The sequence below is a fragment of the Heloderma suspectum genome, chromosome 1, assembly GCF_057233095.1.
Source record: "Heloderma suspectum isolate Gila_16-S chromosome 1, 16-S_ref, whole genome shotgun sequence".
Lineage (NCBI taxonomy): Eukaryota > Metazoa > Chordata > Lepidosauria > Squamata > Helodermatidae > Heloderma > Heloderma suspectum.
Window position 1 is genome coordinate 151,318,154 of NC_139458.1, and position 14,310 is coordinate 151,332,463.

Consider the following 14,310-nt stretch of genomic DNA (forward strand, 5'->3'; position numbering starts at 1 on the left):
CTTCATGGTTCTTGACACAGCTCTGATATAAGAACTTAAGCTCCAGAGACTGCCAGAGAAGAGACAAATGAGCTCTATTATTTATATTTCAGAGCAAAAAGTATGTCTTCCCTGCTTTTTCTTCTCGTGTTGCTCCAAATGGTAAGAGAACATCCGATTTTCAGAGCAGGTTAATTTCACCATGTGTAGGAAATACATTCGTTAGAAATTCGGCTTTGTACCCCTGCTTCTCCCCAGCAGCGTAATTCTTAATAGGTGTGGAAGCAGGGCAGGGTTGCATTTTGGTGGATCTTCAAGGCAAGGGAGGTCCAGAGAAGTATCCAAGAATGCCTCTCTCCTCCTAAATGGATACAGTGATGCAGATCCAAGACCGAAATGATCGTGTTGGTGGACTCACCTTTTAAATGCAGGCCAACTGCATATAACAGCTTTATGAGCAAAATGGGCAGATAGGTGAGGAAGTCTAAACAGTGGAGGCCGCTGGCTCCAATTTCAGTGGGGCTGTGAATCAGCTCTGGGTTTCAGTCAGAAGCAGTCAGAACTCTAAAGGAACTATCCAAGGTGCTGAACCCTACCCCCAAATAGGTTCAGGACCTTGGATAGCTCCTTTAGAGTTCTGACTGAAGCCCACAGTGGATTCACAGACCTCCTAACCCTCCCCATCTGTGGCTTAGCTCTTTGCTACAAGTGAGAAGCCACTGTGGTGTAGTGGTTAGAGTGTTGGGCTGGGACTGGGGAGACCTGGGTTCAAGTTCCCACTCACCATGAATTTCACTGACTGCCTTTGGGCCAGTCATGGACTCATGTGACTGTTGTGAGGATAAAATGAAGAGGAGGATCATGTACACTGCCTTGGGCTCCTTGGAGGAAAAGGCAGGATATAAATGTAATGAATGAATGAATGAATCAATCAATCATTTCTCCACTGGAACCCAGTGGAGGCAAAAGTGATGGGAGAGGCAGGACCAGACTGCCAGAAGATATGCTCTGGGTGTGGAGAGGGTTTAGCAAATCTCATACGCTTCAGTGGAAGCTATGACCCCACCCCACCCCCCCAAATTGCAGGTGCAGGGTCCCTGATCCAAATCCGGACCATAGCAAGGGGTGCGTGTAAAGTGTTAAACCATTCCTCCATCCACACACACTAGGGTCCCAGTCCAGCTTGATTCCCCACGCTTACTTTTGAATAAAGAAAAAGAACAGACATCACTGAATTAAAAATAACATTTAGTTTAAGCTCTCTGTAGTATTAGGTAGCCTCATGTGTCCATATTAATTTTGAATATATATGTATCACTCAGTACATGTAATCCCAGATATTCAATTTCCTCCATCCTTTTCACATATCTATGAAAACTCAGGAGTTTCCTTACCACTTGCTCACATGGTCCAAAAAGGCTTTTGTTCTTCCATGCTCACTCCTTCTCCATCTGTCCTCTCTCTGCTCTTTTGTCAGGTCCAATAGATGTAATCCCAGTATGCATGAACTTTGTTTTATTTATTTAAAATATTTCTAAAACGCATAATAAAAATGATGCAGTATTAAAAATGGTAAAAATGCCATTAAAAAAAGCAACAGCAGCAAAAATGCTAAACAAGAGCACAGCAAAAATCAACATAAAATAAAATCTACAACAGACAACAGCAGCCACAACTCAGTCTGATGAAATATAATCAGGGGAAGGCCAGAGTAAAGTAGTAAGTTTTCAGGGTCTTCTTAAAAGCCTGACATGATGGGCCTGGTGGACCCCCAATGGCAACTTATTCCAGAGATGTGGGGCTACTGCAGAAAAGGCCCTCTCTTGTGTGGTCACCCACCTAACTGCTCTGAAAGGTGAGCCAGTGAGAAGGGTCTCCCTTGCTGATCTTAAAATGCAGGCAGGCTGTATGGGTGAAGGTGGGCCGTCAAGTAATTTGGTCCCAAACCGTTTAAGGCTTTAAAAGTCAAAACCAGTGTAGCTGGTGCAGTATAGGCATTATATGATCAAATTACCTTGCTGGCACCAGCACTCAGGTGGACGCATTCTGCACCAGCTGAAGTTTCTGAACCATCTTCAAGGGTAGCCTCACATGCAGCACATTACAGTAGTCCAGTCTGGATGTCAGTAGTGCATGGATAATGGAGGCAAGGTCCGTCCTTTCCAGATAGGGCTGCAGCTGGCATACCAGCCTAAGCTGGTAAAATGCACTCCTGGACACTGCAGCCACCTGGTCTTCCCCAGTTAGCTCAGTCTAGGAGGACACCCAGACTATGCACTTGGTTTTTTAGGGAGAGTGCAGTGCCATCTAAGCCCAGTTGTAAACCTCCAACCAGAGTAGTTGGTTTCCCAGCTCACATTACCTCCATCGTGTCTGGCTTAAAAGGCCACAATTTACCTAGAAGGAAGTGCTTTATGGCCACAAATGCCATAAACTATGCAATTTTATGGCCATAATTTTCACGCAATAGGCTAATGGTGGCTGCCATTAGCCTATCGTGCCTTTTAGACAGCCAGAGAGCTGCCCCATAAACTATGGCGGACGTATCAGGGCTCTGGGGAAATCCGTGAGGCCCTACGCACCCTGGATCCTCCCTGGACTAGATGTCAGGGGGTTTGCCCATCTCTAGTCAAAACAATCCAAGCTTGAATACAAATAATTTTATCTGGAAAATGTCTATAGAATTGCTCACAGTGGGCCTTTGAGGGTTCAAATTGTTATGTTCTAAAGCCTACACCCAAGAGGTCTTTAACCACCTGAAAGAGTTCCACTGGATTACACTGAGCAGATGAGATGGTGGTGGTGAAGTAAGATTTCTTTGCTACCATCACCTCCACAGAATAAGATCAGAACTGGAATCTTACCTGTGTTCGATCATATTTGTCATGATTCTTGTACTGTTCGTGCTTCAGTCATCGACACAGCCATTTCAGCATCCCCAGCTCCTCATAATATGAAGGATCTGACATGGTTCAAAAACTAGGTTGAGGACATTTGGGAGCCTGGGTCATCTCCTCATTCCAAGTGGTGACCAGGACCTCAGCCGGACTGCTGGCTAAGCTTGCAGGCAAATCCCCAAGAGACCTCAGAAATCCATCCAGATTCATCAGCTTCCAGGGATGGGCCATTGTTCTGGATCATCACCCTGTACACACCCTGGTATGACCCTGCCTAAAATACAGACCAGAAGCTGGACTAGAGATCTAAACTTTTAGCTTTTGAAGCAAAGTTGATTGATCAACATCTTTTACTAAAAACAGAAGGATTACCTTGCTTGATCAGACCAAAGCTCCCTCACTGTGCCCAAGCATAGCTAGAAAGATGCTTCTAGCAAGCCCACAAGTGGGGCGTGAAGGTTGATGATAGCCTTTCCCCAGCATCTGGTACTCAACTCAGAAATATGCTGCCTTTGAAAAATTGAGGTTCAGTTTTCCAGCATACTGTTAAGGCCATCACATGCATGACTGGGTAAGACAAGGCTGGGCAATGTGTGGCCTTCCAGATGTTGTTGAACTGAAGCTCCCATCATCTCTCACCATTGGTTATGCTGGCTAGAACTGATGGGAGTTGTAGTCCAACAACATCTGGAGGAACACAAGTTGCCCACCCCTGGGGTAAGAGACCTCCACAGCTAAAGGGTCAGCATGGAGAAGAGGATTCTGATATGGGAGTTGTAAATGGATAAGGCCTCAGGTTCAGCCCTTAGTATCTCCAGCTGAAGAATCCCATGTGACAGGGATGGGGCAGACCTAAGCTTGAGAACCTCGAAGCCCATTGTCAACCAGAGTAGGCAATGCTGGTAACTGGGCTAGATGGACTAATTCCCAGAGTCATGGTTTAGCTTAGGGAAAAAGGGGTTTATACAGTTATGCATGGCATGGAGAAAGTGGATAGGGAGAGGTTTTTCCTCCCTCTCTTATAATACTAGAACCTGGGGTCATCCAATGAAACTGATTAGTGAGGGATTCAGGACAGATAAAAGGAAGTACATCTTTACAGAGCACATAGATAAAACTATGGATTTTGCTGCCACAAGATGGGCACCAATTTGAGGGGCTTTAAAAGACAAATTCATAAAGCATAAGGCTATCCATAGCTACTAGATGTGATGGCTATATATTACTTCTAGTATCAGAGTCAGTATGGTTGTGTATGCCAGGTGCTGGGGAAGAAGGGTGAGAGTGCTGTTGCACTCATATTGTGCTTGTGGCCTTCCCATAGCCATTTGGTTGGCCAGTATGCACACAAAATCCTTGGGTACAACAGGCTTTGGTCTGATCCAGCATGGCCCTTCTTACGTTCTTAGTATAAGGCAGTGTCACATGTTCATATCTTGCAAAGTCAATCCAACCTTCTTGACCATGGGTTGTATTAATAATTAAACTCTCAAGCAGACCGGCCCCCTTTTCTTTATCTTGACAGTCAGAGCTGTCATCATCACCTAAAGTTGCTACTTGTGGTGTTGACTGATACAATTAATACATACACGTCATTAAGGAACATGGTGACCAGTGATAGAATGCTGGAGGCCACTGGGCATAGAAGACACATGGGGGAGGAGTGGTAATGGGAGGGGAATGTGGAAGAGTCAGTGGACCTCTGGACTGCTGAAGAAAAGAGCTCTAAGAAGTCTCTCTCCCTCTCTCTTGTACTAGATATGAGATTGGAGACATACTGCCTGTTTTATGCAGTCTCAGGATAGACAAAAGTATTCATTTTTAATTATATAAGAATGATTGGGAAATATTTGTTTTGTTTTCATGTGTAAAATAAATATTACCTCTCCCTCAGCACTCTTTGTTTGCAGTGAAATAACACTGGCACTCTTGACAGAATTGCACAAGAGAAATACAGGCTGCATTCTGTAAGTTGATAACACTTAGGGGAAAATATGCATGCCAGACAATTATGGGACGCCAGTTTATATACAACATTACCTCAACCTCCAGCACTTTTGCTTATGGCATCTGCAACAGAATGCCATTTGTGTGGGTTAAGATGAACTTCTTGTGCCCCGTTAGTTATAGTACTTTGTAACCGTTGGGTTCTGAAATAATGTTTCTCCACTATAGCTCGGTTGTATCCATCACATATAGGGGTTAGCTTCTCTTGGCTTTGCAGGACATGAGATGATTTTGCTCGATCTGGATCTTTGGAAGGGGCAGGGCAGCTAGAGTAACGTACTGCAAATTCCATTTGATGAGGGGGTAAGCCCTTTTTAAAGGTGAGGTTCCACCAACCCTCCTTTTTGCCTCTGTGGCCTTGAGATGTGACGATACTGCCAAGCTCCATGTGGTGCTGCCATGAAGACTGTTCAGAGACTTTCCATCTCAAGGGGGTGTCAGTGTTGGGGTGGGGTGGGGTGGGGATAGGCTGCCTGGGCATATTATAACACAGCTGTCAGAATTTATGCCAGCCCTTGCCATCACAAGTCCCTTTCAGTAAAGAAAACCCATGCAAATTTCTGCAGTGATTTTAATGCAGTGGCGTACAAGAAAGGGTAGGCAACATGGTGCCCTCCAGATGTTTTGGACTACAGCAGCCATAAGCCCCAGGCATCACGGCCATTGGCCAGGTAGTCTGGGAATTGTGGTCCAAAACATCTGGAGGACACCAGGTTACCTATTCCTGGCCAGAGGGTACAGCCCTGTTGGACTGCTGCCTGCACAACTCTCCTGCCTTCTCCATCTCTTTCCCCTGCCCCTTCACAAGAAAATTACAAAACTCTCGCCAAGCCTCAATGGGTGCCAGGAAACCACCTGTATCAGTGCTGTTGGTTCTTGAAGTCTACTACCCAAACCTCTAATGTACTGCATTTCTTGCAATAGTTACTGCTAGGGGTAGGCAACCTGGTGCCCTCCAGATGTTTTGGACTACAGCTGCCATAAGCCCCAGTCAGCATGGCCAATGGTTAGGAATTCTGGGAGTTGTAGTCCAAAACATCTGGAGGTGAGGACACCAGCTTGCTTACCCCTGATTTATACAATAGCATCGTAGAGTTAAAGGATCTTTGGCGCATGTACACAGAAGTACATACTGTTGAGCCTCAAGCTCAGTGCATACATTCTTCTCAGCCACGGTTGGTATGTGTGTGATTTGTATTTGTAACACTTGTATTTGTCAGAACATATGACAGGCAGCCTGGGCATCCCCAAAGTATCAACTTCCATGGCTTTGAGGGGGAATGGGACTTCCTTGTGTACTGCAGTGTTTTTAGATGTATGTTTTTATGGTGTCCATTTTTATTTGCATTACCACGCTAATCGTGGTTTATATTGATTTTGGGGGTTTCTGTTATATTCATTATGGATTTCTGTGTTGTGTGTGTCAGTTACTTCAGAACTGCTTTTTGTGGTGGGCGCAATGCATACTCTTGATAAGTGATAACGAGAGTGGCGATGATGATGATTTCTGGTAATTTGAAATATACGTGAGAGATCGTGGAGTGTTCAGCCATTTAGAATCTCTGGACATCTTGCTCAGGCATTTGGGGTGGGTTAGGGTATTTTTAGAAATATGATGTTTTAATGTAGAATTTCATTGTTTTAAAACTGTTGTACTGTTGTAAAGAAAACCAACCCTGACTGCTCATTGGAAGGACAGATCCTGAAGCTGAAGCTCAAATATTTTGGCCACCTAATGCGAAGAGAAAACTCTCTGGAAAAGACCCTGATGCTGGTAAAGCTTGAAGGCAAAAGAAGAAGGGGACGGCAGAGGATGAGATGGCTAGATAGCATCACCGATGCAGTGAATATGAACCTGAGCACGCTCCGGGAGAGTGCGCAGGACAGGAAGGCCTGGCGCGCTATGGTCCATGGGGTCACGAAGAGTCGGACATGACTGAACAACAATTGTTGTACATCGCCTAGAGTGGCCGGGTGACTGGCCAGATGGGCGATTAAGAAATTTAAATAAATAAATAAATAAATAAATAAATAAATGAATGAATGAATGAATGTGCATTGCTGAAATGCAAGTGCAACAAAGGTGTGTGAGTGTGTATCCTGAATATGATTGGTGAAATGGTCCTTATTTCCACATAAATGACTTCTGGATAATGTTTTATGACTCTTTCCAAGGCAATGATTTTCTTAGAGATGTTGTTCTTTCTTCATATAGGGTGAAGAAGATGGAAATCTCCTTTACATGTTATCCATGCTACTGTTAGCTCCCTGATGTCCATGTGTTGAATATGGACATCTGAATGAAGGAAGCCTATGAGTGTAGCCTCCCCTTATCTGGAGGTCCATATGCAACGTGTAGTCATCGGGGGAGTGGGGCTGGGTAGGAAGTCGGGTAGAAGTAGTTTTGACTCCCAGTGGCTGCATTGTGAGGCTTTTCTTTTCAGAGCAGAAAATCCAAATGCTAACCAGTTCCACCACACTTAGAATATATATATATATATGTATGTATGTATGTATGTATGTATGTGTGTGTGTATCAGGCCCTTCTCCAAATGCAAGCTTGAGAACCCATAATATTTGGGAGACGACAAGCATCTCCTTTGCTATCTCAGAGGATTTCCTCTTACAATTTTTTTCCATGGGATTCTCAAACTATGAATAATCATGAGAAAAAAAACAAAACCCTCCATTCAGTTAGTTCCCGAAGTGATCCGTCAGTGGAGCAGTTCGGAAATATCTTTGTGTGTATTATGAGGAATAGACTGTTACGAATGTTCTGTTTATGAAAACAAAGTAACCTTCCATGGCCAGATTTCACTTTCTAGCTCAGCTATGTGTACATTTAATCCCTACAACTGTACATGAATCTCATTTTTGTTGAATGATATCAGGCTAACACTGCACATTTTCACTTCATTATCCCGGACTCTTGGCAATAAAATGAAACACCCAGTACAGTCTATTTATGTATTTTATTGATTTTCTTCTTTTCTTCAGGCAGACTTGCAGCACAGTCCTGTAGAGTCTACTCAGAAGTAAGTCCCATTGCATTCAATAGGTCTTACTCCCAGGTAAGTGGGTACAGGATTGCAGCCTTAATTTCTGAAAAGTTTGATTCTGCGAGCTGTCTTGCTACTACATGCAGTGTTCCAATGCACACTTCTAAAACAACCATTTTAAAACATTGTTCTGGGGAACTCTGGAGTTTATGTAGAAGTTTTTCAAAAGTTTCTCAATGGAAAAAACAAAAACAGAAACAGCAGACAAATTTCCCTGTAAAACTACCTCCAATGAGCAGGTGCAGAAGAGTGTTGGGAATACTCGATAGCAGGGCATATTCTAAGCTTACATGGGGCAATGACTTGGTCCAACAGGCCTGGTTGGTATCCCACATGAACTGAATGCCAGACAAAAACTCACCCCATATCCATTTCCACAGGAATCCTTGTGCATTGCATAAATGCATGCAGAGCCAGCCCTACCATTAGATAGAGTGAGACATCTGCCTCAGGCAGCAGATGCTGGGGACTGGGAGAAGCAAGGAGGTGTTGGAGGTCAGAGCTGCGTGTGCCACATGGTCTGGCCTGTACCCTGTAAGCCAGCCTATTTCCTTCAGATTCAGTTATATAGGTGCAATCCTATGCATGTTTAGACAGAAAAAGGGCTGCCTGGGGCATGCTGAGAGTTGTAGGACTTTTCTCTGTTTAATATACATAGATTGCGCCCTAACCCATCATCAATATTAACATAAGATTCAGCTGCCAGTCCAGTTGGTTTCTGTATGAGGAATGGGAAGGGGCATATTGCCTCAGGCAATAAAATGCAGGGGTTCCTCAGTCCATAAGTAAATACAGAAAGGGTTTCTAGAAGGTAGAAAGTTTGAAACCACTGATCTAACGCTACTGTGCAAATGACCGTTTAAAGATTATTAATCAAGAGGGTGATATAACTAGGCTGGATAAAATCCTAAATCTATGTGGCTTGTTTAGAGTGCTCTCATACTCCATAAATTTGAACACAGAATGGCACAACGTGTAACTACCCAGGCCAGAAAATGTGAGGCCAGAGGGGGATAGAACAGAAGGCAAACATTGGAGATCATATTGGATAGGGTTAGTGTGATGCTGGCTCAGTGCTAGTCTTTGTAGGATGAAGCCAAAGACAATGGGCTCCCTAAACCTACCCTCATCTTACATAAAAAGGTGAAGATTACAGACCTCTATCAAACAGTGATAAATTATAGAATTGTTAAATTGTTATCTCCTAGTCCCTGCCAGCCCTGTAAGTTTGAAAGCTCCTTCATGTAAAAAACAAAATTGTCATGTCCTAAGTAAAGCTCACCCAAAAGTTCCCTGTAGAGAATTTCAGCTCTATATGGGGGCGGGGGGGAGGCATGTGGGGAGAAAGGGGGTTCGAGCCCCTCCTAGCAAATTTCAGGGGCAGAGGATTGAAATTGAGGAGGGGGCCTCACTATGGCTGCCAGAGCTCTTCTTGGTGGCTTGCAGCTCCAGTTGCATTCTGTCTTCCTCCCACAGTGGCCAACCAGATGGCTATGAGAAGCCCAGAAGGAGGACCTGAGTTCAATAGCACCCCTTCCCTCCTGCTCATGTTCCCCGGCAACTGACATTCTGATATTGGAGATAACATCTATTTATTTTTATGTATTTAAAATGATTTTCAGGCCGCCTTTAAGGATAGAACCCTTTCAAGGCAGCATGCAAGATAATTTTTTTTAAAAAATTGTAGATGTACCATAAACATATCTGTTATAGACTAAGATTTATAAATAGTGGATTCCTTTGTTTCGTTAGTGATTTTGATTTATTATTATGTACGTTCTTCTTTTGTTGCCTTTATTTTGTTAACCTTATTTTGAAATAAAATAAAATTTCATGAGGAAAAAAGAAATGCAAATACAAATAAATATTCAATTCAATGTTATAAATACATAACAAAATCTGAAAACACCAATCAAACTGATTATGGAAAGGCCAGTGACAGTAATTTGGTCTTCAGAGCCTTCCTGAAGGTCTGGAAAGAGGGGCCTGGCAGACCCCTGATAGAAGCTGATTCCAGAGTTGGGAGGGGGTCACCATTGAAAAGGCCCTCTCCCTTTTACTCAGTGGCCTATCTGCCCTTGGTGGCAGTAGGGTGGCCCTGTGCCCTCTTTTACAGAGAGCAGTCCTCTATTTGAAGGGCTGCCAGAGGACTGTCCTCTATTTTGAAGCTGTCCTCTGTTTGAAGGGCTGTCCGGTCCAAGTCCTATGTAAACATCAAGAACCATCAGAAGGAAGAGCCGGGGCCATGCAGCTGCCCATCCGACCGCAGCACACCTGGACAACAGACTGAGCAAGGAACACAGGTCACCTGGTCACAGTCCTCCACATGATGGCATTTGTATTTAAATTATAATAATGATTTCTAAATTTGCATATGTGTGTGTGTGTGTGTGTATGCATATGCAATTTTTTATGCAAATTGCTGACCTCTTTTGTCCTCTTCTTTGATGATTCACAAGTGGCTACCCTAGGTGGCATGCAAGTGAGAATGGCCTCTGTTGATGACCTCAGAGTGTGGGCAGGCTGGTACAGGAGAAGGTGGCCCTTCAAGTAACTTGGGCCCAAACCATTTAAGGCTTTAAAGTTTAAAACCAGGACTTTCAACTGGACTCAGAAATGCACTGGCAACAAATTCAGCTGGCACAGTATTGGTGTCATATGAGCAGACAGCCTAGCCCCCACCAATATCTGGGTGACTGCAGCCATCATGACTGGTAGCCATGACTAGTAGTGGCCACATCATTCTGCCTAATGGTAGGACTGGCCCTAACAGCCTTAGTGTGCAATCCTCTGCATGTTCAGTCAGAAAAAAAAAAGTGTCATGGGAAGGAACCACTGCATGGCAACCATAGACACTTTACCCAAATGCAATTTCTTGCGTTTAATACACAGATTCTGTGACTGTACTTTTAATCTTACAGAGGCTATCAGAGTAATTATCTTTGGCTATTCACTACCCTCCTCCACCCCACCCCCCCAGTGTCATAATTCATTATAAGTCAGGGAATGCCCGTGCCAACAAATATATCTTCAAGAAGCATTTAAAGCTCAACACACTTTCTGCCTCTTGATCTATGCATGGGAGGGTGTTCCAGAGAGTGGGTACCACTACCGAGAAGGCCCGCTTATGTGCTGTTACTTGGTGACAGTCTATTGGCCATGAAAATTTTAGGAGATGGAGAGTAATCTATCAACCAAAGAGTGGCTGGAGGCAAAGTGAAGCAGAATACTTTGGCAAAAACAGGGGGATAGAAAGTAATCTCTCCTGACCCCCTGAAGTAGCTCCACATAAGCCACAAAGAGCCACTGAGATTATTTGCAAATATAGGAGTAATTCCATTCATTAATATATTGGCTTGCTTCACCTTTCCCCCAAATTTTGTTACAAGGTTTGAGGCAACACCTTGTAAAAAGTTTGGTTTTTACTCTGAAGTCCCGTTATATCTAGTACATTCCTTTCTGTTTCTACAATTCTGTAGGGCATGAATGTTAGAAAGCCATGGATGAGGTTAGAAACCATGTATGTTTTGAAAGCATGTGTCGAAAGTGAATTTGGTTGAGTGATGGCGCATGGAGCCAAGCAGAGTCCAGCAATGGAGCGAAAGGGAGTTCCTGAACAGGCAAAGAGTCCTGTATATTGGGGGAAGCTTGGGTGGCTTATGTGTTATGGTTACACAGCGCCATAACAAGGAAATGTATCACCGACAAAAGAGGACACAGGTTTGCATAAAATGCGCCTATGGTAATGCATATGTGTAGATGCACATTTAGAAATAGTTACTACATTTTATATAGAAACACAAGACATCTCACCATAGTGGAGAAGGTGACCTGTGTGGCTGCTCAGTCTGCTCTCCAGGGGTTTACCACTGATGGACAACTTCAAGGCCCCTTCTCTGGTTTCCCTCCATATAGTTCTTTATCTTTAAACTGGACCGCAGGGCTGGCCCTACCATTCACCAGACTGAAGCAGTTGCCTCAGGTGGCAGATGCTGGGAGGCGGCAGCATGGGATTGGAGGGCAGAGCTGTGGGCTATGTGGCCTGCCCTGTGCCCCCTAAGTTGGCCTGCAGCCTTCAGGGGCAGTGAAGAATACTGTCCCATTATCAGTGTTGAAGACAGATCCATCTGCCACTCCTGTTGGTTTTTGTACATGGAATAGGAGGGGGCGCCATCTTGTCCTTGGGCTGCCACTGCTGGACAGCCCTTCAAATAGAGGACCCTTCAAATAGAGACCTGTCCTCTGTAAAGTAGGACATACAGCCACCCTAGCAGCACATTTATTTCTGGGATCCCACACACCATCTGAATTGCTGAAAAGGAATTTGTCAAGGGAAGGGGCGGGGGGACATGGAACTTCTGATGGAAACAAATGTATATTGGTTTATATTGCTTAGTAGGGGTGCAACGATATTAATGTTTAGAATTTCACACCAGGAATGCTTACACAACTGCCATTTTTTTCTCTCCTAAACTACCTGCATGTGTATATGATCACAGACTGCGTTCTTACAAATCTGACACTGATTTATGCCTATGGGGATTTGACTTAATTAAGGACTGCAAAGTGTTTTGGTGAGTCTATGGCTTTAAGTGAGTCAGTGTGCTGTTTCTCTTCAGAAAGGACTTAGAGTGCTCATTAGCATGTCAATACCCACAATGCTCTTCCAGCTCATTTCTGTTTCATTGTGCTGCTGGTGTCAGTTCTCTGGAACAGCTCAAAACAACCCGATTTGCACGTGCATGTGTGTGTGTGTGTGTGTGTTTGTATTTGTATGTGAATGTGTAGTTCTTTCCCTCTGGCTTGTACAGCAAAGGGGTTTCAGCATTCTGCCTGGAAAGGAGGAACTGGGGCAGGTTAGTTATATCTCTTCTTAACCGCATGGTACAGAGAAAGTGATAGGCCCATGGCCACCCAAACAACTTGTGAAATCAGTTTCAAGGAAGTGCACCATTCCTGGAAAGCAGTCCTCTGCTTTCTCCCAAACAAAGAAAAGGCTGTGTGAAATTCTGAACCTTCAACATGGTTCCATTTCCATATCAGACACTACATGTCTGCATGATAATTGTTTCCAAGTTGTGGCGTGATATTTGTTTGAAACAAGAACAAGTAATATTTGTAGTCTTTTTTTTTTTTAAGCAGTGTGTGTGCAGGGTGGTGGTGGTGGTGGTGGTGGTGGTGGAGGAGGAGGGTAGTGAATAGCCAAAGTTAATTACTCTGATAACCTCTGTAAGATTAAAAGTACAGTCACAGAATCTGTGTATTAAATGCAAGAAACTGCATTTGGGTAAAGTGTCTATGGTTGCCATGCAGTGGTTCCTTCGCACTGTGTATATTGAAGGTATCCTTGTTTGTTTGTTTATTTATTTACAGTATTTATATACCACTCCACATCAGAAGATTTCTGAGCAGTGAACAACAAAGATCAAAGAATAAAACACCAGGTTAAAACAGTTAAAACATTTTTTAAAAAAAGACAAATTCTAGTAAGGTCAAATGTAATAAACTGCAGCCGGTCACGCAAGGAAGGCCTCTTGAAATAACAATGTCTTCAGGAAACACTGGAAAGAACATAGCCTTGGCGCCTGCCTGACGTCCAAAGGCAGGGAATTCCACACGAAGGGGGCCACCACACTGAAGGCTCTTTTCCTGGTGGACTCCAACCGGGCCATAGGTCCATGTTTTGAAGGTTTCGCTTTTATTTTTAATATATTAACACAATCATAAATTACTCTCAGGTATTTTTAGACTCAGGCAAATCATGAAAGAGCCCATGGCATGGCTAGGAGGCCAACGATTCACAAACCTTGCTGAACATAAGTGGATTTGCACAAGGTCTGTGTGTGAATAGGAGATCACTTGGGGATTCCATTTATGCCAGCCTGAGTTTCCTGAAGGTGGGATATAAATGTAACGCTTGAAGGTGGGATATATATGTAATGAATAAAATATTTTCTTTCCCTTCTTTTGGTAGCACTCCAACTCCAAACTTGTTCACATTCTGTAATTTCAAAGAATACCGTAGAACATTGTTATACATTTCAAGGCACATTGTTGATATTTGAGCTGTGAGCAAATCATAGAATCATAGGGTTGGAAGGGGCCTACTTGACCATCGAGGCCAATCCCCTGCTCAGTGGAGGAAGCTTGATTCCCAGGCAGTCTCCCATCCAAGTAGTAACCAGGGGACAATCTACATTACAACTTTAAACTGGTTTCAAACCTGTTTTTAGCGATTACGGCTACCAAATACAGGAATTCTGGGAATTGTAGCTCTAGGAAGAGGGGCCACTTGGGCAGGGGACAGGGGTCTCTAGCAAAGAATTCTCAGTACCCTCATGAAACTGCAGGATCCCTTTAGATAAACC